Source organism: Phoenix dactylifera, chromosome 14, assembly GCF_009389715.1.
Source record: "Phoenix dactylifera cultivar Barhee BC4 chromosome 14, palm_55x_up_171113_PBpolish2nd_filt_p, whole genome shotgun sequence".
NCBI classification, from domain to species: domain Eukaryota; kingdom Viridiplantae; phylum Streptophyta; class Magnoliopsida; order Arecales; family Arecaceae; genus Phoenix; species Phoenix dactylifera.
In genome coordinates this window covers 840,470-852,907 of record NC_052405.1, presented here as the reverse complement: position 1 = coordinate 852,907, position 12,438 = coordinate 840,470, and positions in this window count along the sequence as shown.

Below are 12,438 nucleotides of genomic sequence, written 5' to 3'. Positions count from 1 at the left end.
TTCGAAAGGAGCTCCGGTGATTATAAAGGAGTCTCTGCATCATTTTCTTCTCCTACCACTCATGAGTTCACTTTCTTTCCAAAGTGGAGCATGGGACCCAGCCTTGGGGCTGCGAACGCGCGGCCTGGCCCACCAAAAAGGTGTTCATGGGAAGCGTAAGCCCGTAAGAGCCGGTCCAGTAAAACTCTAAGGTGTGACTTTATGCAGCATGTGCTTCCACATGCTTGTAATTGGTGTATGAGCTCGAGTTTTTTTCTTTTTTTTTTCTCTTTTTTTTTGGTACAACATCACCTCATCCTACTTTAGTGTAGGATCTGCCAACAGAATCAGAGACTAGAAACTGGCTCAAAAGCGAGGGAGGGGCCCCCTGGTGTGGCCAAAATATCTCTACAGAGTGCTGCGCAGCGTAAGATGCAACCCAGTCTGCGGTCCTGTTCGCTTCTCGGTATACGTGCACTACTGGAAAGGCGATGCAATCTCTCAGCATCAACCTGATGTCGCACAACAGTGGATTGCTATCCCCCCTCCATCCCTCCTCATGTATCCAATCGATTACTGTGGCCCTCCAAGATAATGTGCTCGGTCCCTAACCTCCGTCTCGCATGGGAAACTCTCTCTCATGCTGCCCTGAGCTCCATCCCTGCAGCTAAGAGCCTATCAATCTGTCACCCACCAGCAGCAATCAACTGTGAATCATGGCCTCTGATCACAAAACCTACACCGCCCCCACCACCAACTCTTGGGCCACTACCATCTGATCAGCACCCAAGGGTGATCAGCAGTCTACTCTACTCTCATCTCTACGAGCAAGGGAAGCAGCAAGTGGGCCCCCATGGAGATGGGCCGAGATCATCTCCTAGGTAGGGAAAGGGATGGGTCTCTAGGATGGGGTGAATGATTGCTTTGGAGTTTGGAGATGGAAGTGTGGTGCTTCGCATGATTAGGGCACACGTGTGACAACTGGCTGCCTCTTGTAAATTAGGCTGTGGGGAATAGGGGGCGCTTATCTCCATGTTGATCTCAGTGTACAAGATATGATGAGGGAGCTCTATAAGGAGGCAGCCTCACCTTCTCCTGTGGATCCAGGCTTCTTCACTTCAGACTTTAGATCTTAGTACCAAAGATAAAAGAGTAATTAAAGTATAAACATTAAATTCCTATGGACCCTAAGTTACTTTTCTATTTGGTGGGTTCTTAGTGAGTCTTATGATTATGGTGGTTGAGACCTCTCCCTCTTCTTTTGTATGTTTAAAGGCATGGTTTCTCTCTCCTAATTCAAAAAAGGAAAAAAAAAAAAAAAACTCATGCTCTCTCTCTCTCTCTCTCTCTCTCTCTCTCTCATGCAAGGAGAATGGGCTAGGGGAGAGATTTTGAAGGAGACTACACCTTACTAGTTGTAACCTGAGAACTTTGGCTGATTGAGACATTTGATGGCCAAATCCATATGATATTATTAGATGTCCAAAAAGTTGTTATTAGCTATCAATATGACTGATTGGTGAATTAGGTTTTTGCTGAAATTTGGCCAATGGATATAAATTATAGTGCAACATTTTTGAATCATTGTCATAACTATAGCAATAAAATTCGCCCTTCACAATTTTCAGCTTTATGTAGGTGTCAACTATAATGGATTATTCTTGCAATGTGTCCCATAGCCAAAAGCCTAATTATGAACTCAGCCTTTAAACAATCCAAAAGGCCTAGATAAAGGATTGATTTAAATAAAGCAACCAACAGATCAGCTATGATTAGATCATGAACCAAAGTCATAATCATCTCGAAAATTGTTACCAGAGAAGAAAGGTAGTAAGTGCATGCCCCATGTTTGGAAAGAGGCTCCATCAATATCCTTTTTAATCACTAATCTCTTTTAAAAAGTACTATTTAGTAGGTTCCGTGCTATCATCAACTTAACCCATTATCCTGAAAAGATGAAAATAATGCGATCGCTTCGATCAGTTCCTATTCTTACAGTACTTTTGCATTCTTTTTCTTTTCATCAGGCCCCATTATCATACTCTAATCCTTTAGGGAGCATGGTTGGGTCTTTTGATGCCCATCTGTTAGGTGATGCTTGTTTCTAAGACTAAATGGAATGTTACTCCTAGGAGCTGGCCTATCACTAGTTTGAAGGGCTGTGGCACCTTTTAGCTGCCTTTATTATTATTATTATTATTGCTTTGCTTTCATGAATCATTAGATTTGAAGAATAACAACTAACAAGAGTGGATAGCCCTTCTCGTATTCACATGGGCAGGCATGCTTCGATGAATTGCAGGTGGTCTTTTGGGCAATGAGTTTCTTGGTGTTAAAGTTTTGGGTTCAATGAACATTACCAATATAATATCTTGATGAGTATTATAGAATATGATGTAATTAAGGCAATATTTCTTTTAGAACTTTTAGATTTTTCTAAGATTTAGAAGGTTGATTGGTGCAACGATATAGCTTTTGGCGCAACAGCAAGATCGTAGGTTTGAAACATGAAAATAATCTCTTCGTGGATAAAGCTGTATTCATCTAGCACTCTCATGTCACCGAGCTACCTTTTTTAATGGGTTGGTTGGTGCAAACCAAGAAAATCAAGTTTTGCAAGCTTTAATCAACTTTTGCTTAGAAATCTAAATTGAGATTAAAGGGTTTAAGATACGTAGAATGAATCCTATTTTTATGTTCAAGCTCGTCGAGAATGAAGAAACTAATTCTACAAGAAAATTCATCTTTTGGTGCGGAGAAACATCAATTTTGTCATTTTCGTTAGAATTTGGTTTATTATAAAAATTGAGGTTCGAAGTCTTCAGAGAATTATAAACTTTATGGATTAGAGATGCAATTCCCCTACTTTTGTTTCTTTAAAATCAACCCGAACTTACCACAAACTTTTTTTAAAAAAATCAACAAGTAGCAGAATTCTTAGTAATTAATTAGCATAACTTCAGTCCATAATTAATCCACTTTTTCTTATGTGCCCTGGACATGACATCAGAGCTATTACCAGTTTTTTGTGGGCTCGTTGAGCTGGCTGGTTCTACAAAACGAGCCAAGGACTCAAGCTAGCTTTCTCGCATGCCATGGTTCGTCCTCCTTAATTTATCTATCCAAATGCATAACTGGCTAAGTTAAAGGTTTCTGTGTCGTCTTGACAGCTTTATAGGATATCAAATTTCTTGTTATAAGATGTCAAATTTGAACGCAACTTCACTATTGTTCCTGTACAAAAGATTTTCTTTTCTTCATAGCTCAGTAGCAACATAAAGATAAGATTGTTTCTGTTAGAAAATGTAGATTAAATATTGGATTGAGAAGTGATAGCAGCCAAATGATTGAGAGATCTCCACCTTTGATAGGCTCGTTGGGATTCGTTTGGACCTTAGGCGAGCTTCCATGGTGGCGGTGAAAGTCGCGGCTGCCCTCAAAGTCTTGGTCGTCTCCGGCCGCTGCATCCTCAATGACTCTGAGAGCTCGTTTGGTTCGCGGGAAGCATTTTCTCTCCTAGGAATATAATTCCTGAGAAACAAATTTATAGGAAGAGGATGCCTAGGAAAGTGACAAATTTCCAAAGTGCTTATGTTTGGTTGGCCATCCATTTTCATGGGAAAGTTATGTATAATTCCTATTATGCCCTTAATAAAAATTAGGTTTCTAATGCCTTTTTAATGCTGAAGGGACTTTTTGGGAAAAAATAAAAATAAAGTGATTCCCGCCTCATGGGAAAGTAACTTTCCCATGTTTCTCATGGGAAAGATTTTCCCATGAAATGTGGGAATCATATTCTCATGGGAATACAACTTTCCCATCTCTCTCTTTTGAAAATTCCAACCAAACAAGAGGCATCTCATTACTTTTCCGTTGACCACACTTTTCCCCCTTCTTTTCCCGCGAACCAAACGAGCCCTGAGGGCAAGCCACCGGGGACGATGGGTTTTATAGAAATATGGTCAATCTTTTTATGCGGGTACGGAGACATATGTATTAGAGCAGGTATGTGCGGATTTAGGCATAAAATTCCTATGCAGAATTAAGTTCATATAAAAATCAACACGCATGCTCCATGCACAATATCGTAAGCAGAAAAGAGAAGATGGTTCACCAATGCATAGATCATATACGTATGTGCAAATAGGTTGGGGTGGGTCATGAGTGACCCCAACCTAATCTGGTTCTTTGTTTGGGTTCTAATTTTGGATCCAGATCGAACCCAATAAGAAGATCGAGTTGGATCGGATCCATATATAATCCGAATCCAACCTAAAAAATTTGGGTTCGATTCGGATCCGAGTCGAGTTCAGTTCGGGTCAACCCATCCATGGCTTCAGAACTTATTTGTATCCTCAGGAGTTGCGGCCCACGGGCCCAAATAATTTTACAGATTCGGATCGGATCGGATCGTAGGATTAAAAACCCCAAATTAGCCAAATTTCAAATGGGTCGGATCGGGTCTGAATTCAGTAAACCCAAATCCGACTCGAAAAATGGAACAACTCTAATTTTGGGACCCAACCCAGCTCTATGGGTGATCCAAAACAAGTCGCGTCGGATCTAAGAAGGTCAGATCGAGTCAGATCACGGATCAAGCCGACTCATTTGCAGCCTTACATATACATCCTCCATGCGAAAGAAATTCTGCATAGAAATATGCATGGGGACTTCGATGGTTGCAGCTAATGGATACCTCTCCTATCGTAACCTAGTGCTCCCACGAATCATAAATATATTATCATATCCGAATATAGATCCGCATAAAACTAAGTATGTGGACATCCGCACCTAATTCCGCGGGATGCAACTTTTGTTCCGGTAGGAAATGGAGTAGCCCGTCTGCTCCGCCACCTCCCCTTTTTACGGGCCGGGCCAGGCACGGCCCGTTTGGTCTGTAGCCCGGTGGGCCCGAGCCGGGCCGGGCCCATCTCTACTGCCGTCTCTCTCTCTCTCTCTCTCTCTCTCTCTCTCTCTCTCTCTCTCTCTCTCTCTCTCTCTCTCTTTCTGTGAGCTAGGCCGGCCATTGTTGAATGCCCAAAAGGAGAAACTTTTCCTTGACCTTTTTTAAAAGATTTTAAGGAAAGGGATGAGATTTACCTCACGAAACAAATTTCATTGATCTTACTCACACGAAAGCTAACTTTGATTCAATTCATGGATCCTGTTGCTGGAAATTGGACCCGGGGGCAATCTTCGGTCGAGGAGAGGGAACGACTGTTAGTCCTCACGGCGGGGCGGCGGTCTGTCGGCGGGCGGCGTCCTCCGTCCGGGGCGGTCGGAGAGAAGGAACAGCAGGTCCTCGCAGCGGGGCGGCGATCCGTTGGCTGGCGGCGTCCTCCGTCCGGGTGCCTGCACACGAACCGGTGGCCGGGTTCTCCGGCGCCGGCCCTCCGACGCTCAAGTCAGGGAGGGGGCAAATAGTGGGGAGAAGGAGATAAACAGTGATTTTTGGGTGTATGAATGTTCCAATCCCCTCTTGGGAGGCCAAGGCTCCCTTTTATATGCGGGGGTCGGTTTACCTGTGATGTAACAGGGCGAGGCCGTAGTACGGCTTGGCATGTTGTTCAGGTCGGCGCTCGGTCAGGCGAATCATTGCACTGATGTCGGCGGTATGGCCGAGATCAGAGACTTATCATAGTCGACTAGACCCTGCTGGGTCGATTTGCCGTGGAGAGCTGGGGATCCGTAGATGTCAGGAGCCATGCGCTTTTATTGTGGAGTAAGTCGGAGATCCGCATTTATTATGGAGTAAGCCGGAGATCCGCATTATTGGTGGAGTAAGCCGGAGATCCGCATTTATTATGGAGTAAGCCGGAGATCCGCATTTATTATGGAGTAAGCCGGAGATCCGCATTTATTGTTGAGTGTGCCGGAAGATTACAGCGGCCATGCGCAATAAATGCCGGAGGGGTGTTAGAGTACGGTCCTCGGACATCGGGGTTTCTCTTAGGTCGGAGGTTTCGGGGTCGGTCGTCTTGTGGCCGAGCGTTCCGAGGTCGGACGCTGACTTCGGCTGTCCGGGGTCGGAGGTTGTACGGCTTCTTAGGGGCATTTATGTCATTTGGGGGGAAACTTTATTCCCCCCAACACTACCCCCCGACTTCCGAGTTCGAGCGGCTTGTGGGGCTCGGACGTGGGAAGTAAAGTCTGTCACTAAGGTTGGGGGGAAGGTCTCGCCCGCCCCCTTGTGCTTTCCGGAGCTTTCATGGTGAGATATGCGCCCTTTGGCGTCTCGAGGCTACTTTATTCGGTGAGCTAATGATGGAGCTCGTATCATCATGCTTCTTGAATTGCCAGGATCATTTTACGGCGGATTAATGATGGGGGACCTCGAGCTCGTCGAGGCGGTGTCGATTCCGTAATCGACGTTTCTAGCTCATTAATGAGTGTGCCTTTTTCGGAATCCCGATTTCGGTAGGCCTTTTTCGCCGGTGTTTTCTGTTAAAGAAAAACCCGGCGGACGTAGGGTGGTTATATTTCGCCTTTCGGGGCGGTATGTCACTCTTCCGGGGCGCCCCTTCCTCGATTCACGAGTGGAAGAGGAAGTTTTTCTTTCTGGCGTCTGCGGCGCCTTGGGGGTTCGAGCCAAGGTGGGGACACCCTCGGCTGAAGGCCCTCAACAAACTCTCCGAGCCCACGGGGAGGGAGCTGAGGACCCTGGACTCTTTGCGAGCCCTCGGGAGGGGCAACGACCTGACCGAGCTCCTGCGGGAGGACGCCCTGGCGAGCGTGGGTCTGAGCTCGGCGCGCCCCGAGGGTAAGGGCGGTTGCATTATTCTATTTATTTATTTCTTGTTCTCCGTCTTTACGGTCACTGGTCTGACTCTTAACAAAATTCTTGATTTCAGATATTCCACGCATGCCGACCAGCAACGCATCACTTTTCTCTCGCCTGAGGAGGCGAGAGGCCGAGGCCGGGGGTGCTGTGCCCCAGCCTCGGAAGAGGGCGAGGACGGACGGCGCTTCTTCGTCGGCCGGGGCGAGTGGCCCCGAGGCGGGGGCCCCTGCAGCCGACCCGAGGCGGGAGCGGGTTGTTGGTGATGCGGGCCCGTCGGCCCCTCCTTGCCCTACCCCCCTTTCCCAGCGGGGGGAGCCGTCCGTGGTCCGGCCGCAGCAGCCAGGACCCGGGCTTACCCGAGGCACCGAGGCGAGCGGCTCCGGGACCTCGGGTTCGATCGTGCCGAGCTCTTCTCGGGCTTTCCGAGAAGAGTCGGCCGAGCCGGACTCTTCTATTCCCGAGGGGCGCTCGGCCTTTCAAGATGCCGAGGTCGCACGCTCCATGTTGCGGCGTGCGGTGCTTCCAGCGGACCGGGCCGTGTTCCGGGGTATTTCGCTGGAGGAGGTCGTCGGCAGTGCTTACTGCAACACTGCCCGGGTAAGCTTTCTTCTTAATTTCCCCGAGTTTTTAGCGTACATATGTGCTTTTCAACTCACAATACCCTCGTTTCTTTCTTTTCAGCATATTCTCGAGCTCGACACCATGGCGTTCATCGCCCATGGGTATCGGGAAGAAGTTCAACAGCTCGGCCAGCAACTGGAGCCGGCCAAGAAAAGAGTCGCCGAGCTGGAGGCGGCGTTGGCCGCGGCCGAGGCTCGGTGGACAGCCACCGAGGCTGAGCGCCTTGCCATGGTGGGGGCGCTCGAGGAGGAGAAGGCGGCTCATGCCCTGACCAGGGCAACCATGCGCGGCACGGAGGCGCGCTTAGGGGAGGTCCAGGCCAGGGTCGCGGCCCTCGAGTATGAGGAGGGGGTCTTGCGCCTCCGACTCGGGCAACTTGAGGCCCGGGAGAGGAGGGCCCTCGAACGAGCCGAGCATGCTGTGGAACTCTTCAAAGAGTCGCAAGAGTTCCGCGACATGTTGGAGGAGGAGACGGTCGACGGTTTCCTTCGAGGCTTCGAGAACTTCCGGGAGCAGGTGCGCCGGTACTGCCCTCAGTACGACTTCTCGACGGTCCGTCCGAGGGAGGACCGGGGCTGGGGGTCCGACGTGCAAGCCCTTCCTGCCATCCTGACGTCCGAGGCGGGAATATACGAGCAGGACCCCGCCGAGCCTTCGACGGGGGTAGCCGAGGCGGACAGTGTCATGAAGGCGGCTCCGGCGGCCGAGATTGATGCTGTCCCGGAGGCGGCGCCCGAAGCTCCTGCTCCCGGCCCCGAGCCTGTTCCGGAGGAAGATCATGAGGTCATCAATGTGCCGGATGACCCCCCGGATGTGGCTCCCGCCGCTTAGGACTTAAGCATATTTTTCTTTTCTTTTTCATTGTATCCGGGGTCGGCCCTTGAGTGGCCGACTTCCAATTTTGTAATTGGCCTTCCGGCCCTTTGTTAATAAAGAAATGTTTGTCATTCTGTGTTCATCTTTCCCTCTGTTGTCGTGGATGAGGCTAGAACTTTGGCTAACCGCCTCGACGACCTCTAACTTCGTATTTTAATCTTTGGGCTGCTTAACGAAGCTACCCTTTTCCCTGGCTATATCTTAGCCTTCTCGAATCCCAGTCGTCTCGACCAAAGGGAGCTCCGAGCTTAGGTTTCTAGAAAATTTCTCTAAGTCCTATAACTCGGATCTTAGAGTCGTGGGAGTTGCCACGTTTGGCCTTTAGAAAAATCTTAAGGCACCGAGGTCGGGCCTTAGCCCTTCAAGTGGGACCGGAATAGGTCTATTCGTGCCGCTATTCGGGGAGTTTAGTCGGGTTTCCGAACTCAACTCCGAACCTCTCATAGGGAGCGCGGGCTAATAAACAAGTTATTGCCGAAGGTTTTCATAGTTATCGTCCTCGGACCCTGCCGAGATTTCGGTGAACAAGGCTGGGATTCCCAAAGATCGCCTTGGTACCTGTGCTTGGCTGGTACATTCGTGGCCGGGACCACTTTCCCAGCTGGACGTCGGAGTTTACTTAGAAGAGCCGAGTTGGGCCCTACTTTATGAAGCCTTAGTACGGATTACGGAGACTTGACGAACAGAGCAGGCATAATGAGGTTGGGAGGTCGGTCTTAAGCCGACCCAGCGAAGAAGCCCGGCTTTGGGGCAAAATAAGACTCCAACATTGGACGAGATCGGCAATATGTAGATAAAATTTGACAAGGAGGGCGTCTAGTTGGGTGTACCTCTTGCATTCTCGGGGTCATGCTTCGCATGGTGGAGTAGGTCGCTTCCCTTCCTCGTCGACCTCCGGAGTCATTTTTGACTGGTAAAAGGGGCTCGGGCTTCCCATGGACCCGGCGACTCCTGCCGGAGTTGAGAGGATCTGGGGAGGCTCTGTTGATTTGTAGCCCTTTTTGAGATCGAGGGGGCTTAAGACCCTATGGTCGGACCTCGGAGCGCCTCAGCCTTGGTCGAGGGATCTCACATCAGGTCGGCGGGTTCGTGGACGCCTTGCTGACCTGTGATACCTCCCGAGGTCGAGGGAGTCTGGTTCTCTACGGTCGACCCTCGGGGCATCCCGACCTTAGTCGAGGGGTCGCTCGCTTCGGGGATCGGGGATCGTCGACCGCTCCCGGGGGTCCACTTTGTGGCGCCCCGGGTGGAGCCACCCTTTCCACCCCTCACGGCGCCTTCCCGAGGTCGAGGGAGTCTGGTTCTCTACGGTCGACCCTCGGGGCATCCCGACCTTAGTCGAGGGATCGTTCGTCAGGTCGGCTGGTCTGGGCACGCTCTACCGACCGGCGACGCTTTCCGAGGTCGAGGGAATCTGTTGCGGGGACGGACGCTTTGGCCGGAGCCTCACGCAACAGTTAGCCCACATTAAGCTAGCAGAGAAAGAGGACTGCGTTCCTCCCGAGGTATTGTCCGCTTTGGGCGCTCCGGCCCGCGCGTCCAGCGCAGACGGGGGGAGACTGGTGCCCTCACGATTTTGTCCCACAAAAGGGCCCTCGAGAGGAAAGGATTTCCACCCCCCATTTAAGGCACAGAACCTTTCCGCTACTAGCCGATGTGGGACTAAATTCGGGTGCACCCCCCCCCACAACATAGCCCCCCTAGCGGGAAGGTTCCTGTGGCGCCTCCCAGTCCTAGGGGGTAGTCTGCGGCAAGGGGCGCGGCCCTCCTTCTAGCGCCAATCTGTTGCGGGGACGGACGCTTTGGCCGGAGCCTCACGCAACAGTTAGCCCACATTAAGCTAGCAGAGAAAGAGGACTGCGTTCCTCCCGAGGTATTGTCCGCTTTGGGCGCTCCGGCCCGCGCGTCCAGCGCAGACGGGGGGAGACTGGTGCCCTCACGGTTTTGTCCCACAAAAGGGCCCTCGAGAGGAAAGGATTTCCACCCCCCATTTAAGGCACAGAACCTTTCCGCTACTAGCCGATGTGGGACTAAATTCGGGTGCACCCCCCCCCCCCCCCCCCCCCCCACAACAGATCCTATTCGTGAAATTTACCTCTTACCTCATGCAACAAATTGGAAAGCCAGAAGAAGAAGAAGAAAATGTGAAGATGGTGAAGTTCTATGTTCTCTTCTTCTTCTTCTTCTTCTTCTTTTGGTACATAAGCTATATGATCTCTTCAAATGATTGAATAATATGAGATATAGAGTGCCACCTTGCTTGTCAGAGTACTACAGGTATACTTCGAGCTAGAAACATGGACTCTCTCTCTCTCACACACACACACACACACAAATGAGCTTTTTCTTTTTTTGATCTAAAAATGAGCCTTTTCTTAACAAGTTAAATCGCCTCCAGTTGCAGGTTCGGTGCCAAGTCTGACACCCTGAAACACTGAGAAGTCAAAAGAGAACTTTTATAAGTAGGAATCCTTGCAGCTTTAGCGAACATCAATGAAAAGCCACAGATGGCCAAGAATTCACTAAAGCTCTTACCTTCATCTGGACTCTAGCTTCCATATTTGATATCAACTCACCCATCAAATTCGTGAGGAACAAAAGAGAGAGGAAACCTCTCGCCTAAAAGGAAAAGCAGGAAACTTTGAAGACAGACAAGTTATATGACAGTCTTCCTCTTTTTTTCTGATATATAACACGGCAGCCAAAGCCTTTCTTCTATTTAAAGAGATAGCAACCCAAGACTAGCCATGGCAAGGGCTCCCAAAGATATGTTCAACGTTCCTGCGCTTTAGTTACAATTTGATAGAATTTAGTAGTCCTTAATGGGTTGTTCATCAAAGTTAAATTGCTTGGGTTTCACTGTTCCATACACACATGCGATTGACAGTGTTATCAGGCAGAAGCACCATCAAAAGGACACTACTTGTTATCTCTGGCGACACTGTCAGTGCTTATTTCAGTGTTTCCCCCTCCTTGTACTCCTCATGTAAAAAAGAAAATGCTGAATAAATAGTTTTAGGCCCTTCACAGAGACTCCGTATTCTGCCGTTGTGTGAATTTTTTTATCATGAATATAGTCTCAAAACAACTGCATGCCTGCATTTCAGTCACCAAATAAATCACTTCTTTCACCTGCTTTATTATGTTTGATGTGTTATACAAAAGCTTGTGAATTATTTCTATAATATCTACATTACATGGCAATGGAAGTCTTGCCTCCAATTGGTTCTGTGCAGTTGGACTTGCTTTTCTCCCAGGGAAGCTGATTTCTAAGCATTCCTGCCTCCCTTTCCCAGATTTGATGCACTTTTTGATCATCCTCATCCTACTTTATGGAGATGTTCACTGTTATTGATTCCTACTACTACATCCTATCTTAGTTGAGGGTTGTTTCCTGCTTCTCTACTGATCAACCTGTATCACCTCTTGATCAACCTGTAAATTAAACCTCCTTCTTACTGCTTCTGAAACTGAATTTTCCTGACAGACATGAGACAACATATATTGTCATTTAGATGCGGATATTACAACCATGTCTTAGCAATTAAAATCGTACTACATCTTAATTTGACATTGCATATTAATCAAAAAGAAAAAAAAAACTATGCTACGACGCATCAAATTTGCATCTGGCACGATATCATATGATCAATTCATGAAACTTTGTAAAGATCACAAACTTACCTCCTCTATACATCTAAACAGCAGATACAAAATTATATCACAAAGATTGAACCAGGTGGTTCATAGTTGTATGCTCGTGTTCATCGGAATGATAGTATAGAAACTCTCGAAGCAACCTAGGAATAGAATCCTATAAACTCTCGACGCAGCTAAAAGGAAAAAGTCTCCATGAAATCAACCAAAACCATTAACTGCTAAATTTCTTCAGGCTATAACCAAAAACTATCTAGCATGCATATTATGCTTTGGCTGCAAAATCTGTAACCTTATTGAGCACTTGATCAAACCCATAAAAAAGCAGCAGCCAATTAAAAAGTAAATGCTGAACATATCACCAATGAGATGAACAAGAGATGGACTGCCAAAAATAGCACGAGTCAAATCAAATATAGTCATGATACTTACATGGTTAAGAATTTAAATTCTATCAAATCAAATCACAAACACTAAGATCAGTCTATGGTCGGCTCCAAATAGATCTATGCTAAAATCCTTAA